This window comes from Cervus canadensis, chromosome 26, assembly GCF_019320065.1.
Source record: "Cervus canadensis isolate Bull #8, Minnesota chromosome 26, ASM1932006v1, whole genome shotgun sequence".
In the NCBI taxonomy this organism is placed as follows: domain Eukaryota; kingdom Metazoa; phylum Chordata; class Mammalia; order Artiodactyla; family Cervidae; genus Cervus; species Cervus canadensis.
The window spans coordinates 28,994,288-28,997,299 of record NC_057411.1 but is presented as its reverse complement, the minus strand read 5'-3'; the positions used below and the strand labels follow the sequence as shown (position 1 = coordinate 28,997,299).

At 44.4% G+C, this 3,012-nt stretch overlaps 1 pseudogene; it reads left to right on the top strand.

The window, feature by feature from the left end:
• The first annotated feature begins 1,670 nt into the window (after window positions 1-1,670).
• LOC122428439 lies at window positions 1,671-2,670 on the top strand (annotated as a pseudogene).
• The last annotated feature ends 342 nt before the right edge of the window (window positions 2,671-3,012 follow it).

Below are 3,012 nucleotides of genomic sequence, written 5' to 3'. Positions count from 1 at the left end.
TAACTAACTTGTAACACCACATTGTTGCTCATGACTTAAGCAATAAGTGTGCATTTGAGGTGTGACTGTTGTGGCTGGTGAAAAGGCATTAAAAAGATGACACGAGAGAATGAAGTGATGGAATTTGAGTAGTTGTATATTACCCACCCCATCCTCAGTTTCATAAACCATGTTTCCCAGATGAACCTGAGTAAAGTGGAGAAGGTAAAACTGGTCATGGGTCTTTTCCCCCATATCCAACAGGGCTGACTGAGGAATCTCACCCTACTTCCCAACTCACCCGGACTATCTTTCCCTGCCCTCAATTTTCTCCTTCCATGTCTCACCCTGGATCACTTAGATTTTTTATCTACTTGCACTTTGACAAGAGAATGGAAGATTCCAGTCCTAATAAACCCTCTAGGCAATAGCAGTAGCCTTTGCCCTGCAGAAGACTCCGCCTTGAAAAGGACAGCCCGTTAACTTGGAGAAGGCATCTCTGACATTAGGATGTCAGTTCCCAAGGCTGCCTAGTCAGGGAATACTGTGTGGTATGAGTTGAGAGGGTGTAGCTGGGAGGGAGGGGCGCTCTTTCTTCTGAGCCTCACAAATCACCATCTCTAGCGTGGAAATCATCACTAACATGAACCTCCAGCCTTGGAGCTGTTGAATGTTCATGTATTCAGTTTCTCTCCCTTCTGCAGCCTCTGGGCCTGCTGGCCATCCTCGATGTGTGAGTAGTAGGCTTTGAGCCAGTGAAGGGCCGCAGGGTGCTATTTAGGCATTCACACGTATCAGACGATGTGCTTTTACACATTGTGAACAATCAGTCTGATAATGTGTTCTCCTAAAGCATCCAGAAAGGGCCAGTAGGGCATCAAGCTGTGGGCAGACAGGAAATGCGGAGGCAATAGCTATAGAGGAGGAGATAAATGACACATTGAAAGCTCTGATAAAAATACCCTCATGGAGGGACACCGGGCCAGGGCCACTTGGCAGGGAGGCCGGCAGGGTGGTGCCACCTACTCCTCAGGCCCCCTCCGAGCCCGGCTGGGGTGGAAGACGATCAGCCAAGCCCTGGGGCTCTGGCTTTGGCAATGTTCAGCTGCCCCACCGGGGCAAATCTTATCATTAAAGCATGGAATGTGGAAAACAGAACACTTCAGCTGGTACTTTAATCTCATCTGAAATTCCGTGGGCATGTGTCTTATAAGCAGTATAAGCACAATTCTTAGAAGCAGAATTTTAAGCCAATCTGAGAGTCTCTGTTTTTCAATAGAAATTGCAAGCATTATTTTGACTGCTACTTGCTATCGAATGCTCAGTTCAGTTCATTTCAGTCACTCAGTCGTGTCTGACTCCTTGCTATCCCATGGAGTGCAGCACGCCAGGCCTCCCTGTCCATCACCAACTCCCAGAGCTTACTCAAACTCATGTCCATTGAGTCGGTGATACCATCCAACCATCTCATCCTCTCTTGTCGCCTTCCCCTCCCGCCTTCAATCTTTCCCAGCATCAGGGGCTTTTCAAATGAGTCAGCTCTGCGCATCAGGGGCCAAAGTATTGGAGTTTCAGCTTTAACATCAGTCGAAAGCTCAGTTGCTCATATGGAATGCTCAGTTGGTGAAACTGAAGGTCTTTCACTCAGAAGAGAAAAATCAAGGAGAAGAACCTGAGGCTTGCATGCTTCTGAGATGCTGGGAATGGCCCCGGCACTCCTGACCACACTTCTGGCTGGGATGTCACTGAGATCCCTGAAATGGAGCCTTCTGTTGCTGTGCCTGCCGAGTTTCCTGGTGATGTGGTACCTCAGCCTGCCAGTGTCAGTCTGCAATGTGATAGAATGTGTGAACTGGATGTGCTTCTATGAGCATGAACCCATTTACAGACAAGACTTCTGCTTCACACTTCAAGAGCATTCGAACTGCTCTCATCAAAACCCATATCTTGTCATCCTGGTGACCTCACACCCCTCAGATGTGAAAGCCAGGCGGGCCATAAGAGGTACTTAGGGTGAAAAGAAGTCTTGGTGGGGATATGAAGTTCTTACATTTTTCTTATTAAGCCACCAGGCTGAAAAGGAAGACATTAGCATTAATGTCTAGCATTATCCTTAGAGGACGAACACCTCCTTTATGGAGACATAATACGACAGGATTTTCTAGACACATACAGTAATCTGACCTTGAAAACCATTATGGCATTTAGGTGGGCAACTGAGTTTTGCCCCAGTGCCAGGTATATCATGAAGACAGACACTGATGTTTTCGTCAATACTGGCAATTTAGTGAAGTATGTTTTAAATTTAAACCACTCAGAGAAGTTTTTCACAGGTTTTCCTCCAACTGATAACTATTCCTATAAAGGGTTTTACCAAAAAACCCATATTTTATACCAGGAATATCCCTCCAAGGTATTCCCTCCTTCCTGCAGTGGATTCTGTTATACAGAATCTAGGAAATGATGAGTCACGTAAAACCCATCAAGTTTGAAGATGTTTATGTTGGGATATGTTTGAATTTATTAAAAGTGGACATTCATATTCTAGAACACACCAACCTTTTCTTTTTATATAGGATTCATTTGGATTTCTGTCAGCTCAGACACATGATTGCAGCCAATGGCTTTTCTTCCAAGGAAATTATCACCTTTTGGCAGATTATGCTAAGGAATACCACATGTCATTATTAATTTGACATTCTACCCAAAGCCTAGAAAAGGGAGGGATACTTTGTGGAAAGTGTTAACGTTAGACTGTGAAATTAATGAAAAACTCGTGAGAAGGTCACTGTCTGGCTTACACAAAGCTGAAACTCATGTCGAGCCTATAGACTGGAGACTGGAGGGTTACACTTGACCTGTGGTTTATTTTGACAGCAATCAAGTCAAGCCTTTTAAAGGTGATGTTTAGAGTAATTAAACATCTTACAAAGGAAGGGGAGGTTTTTGTTAATAAAACTAATAGGACCAAACAATTTGAACATGTCATTCTATAGACTAGAGCTTCTTAAATGGGCCTCATTGAATTATAAG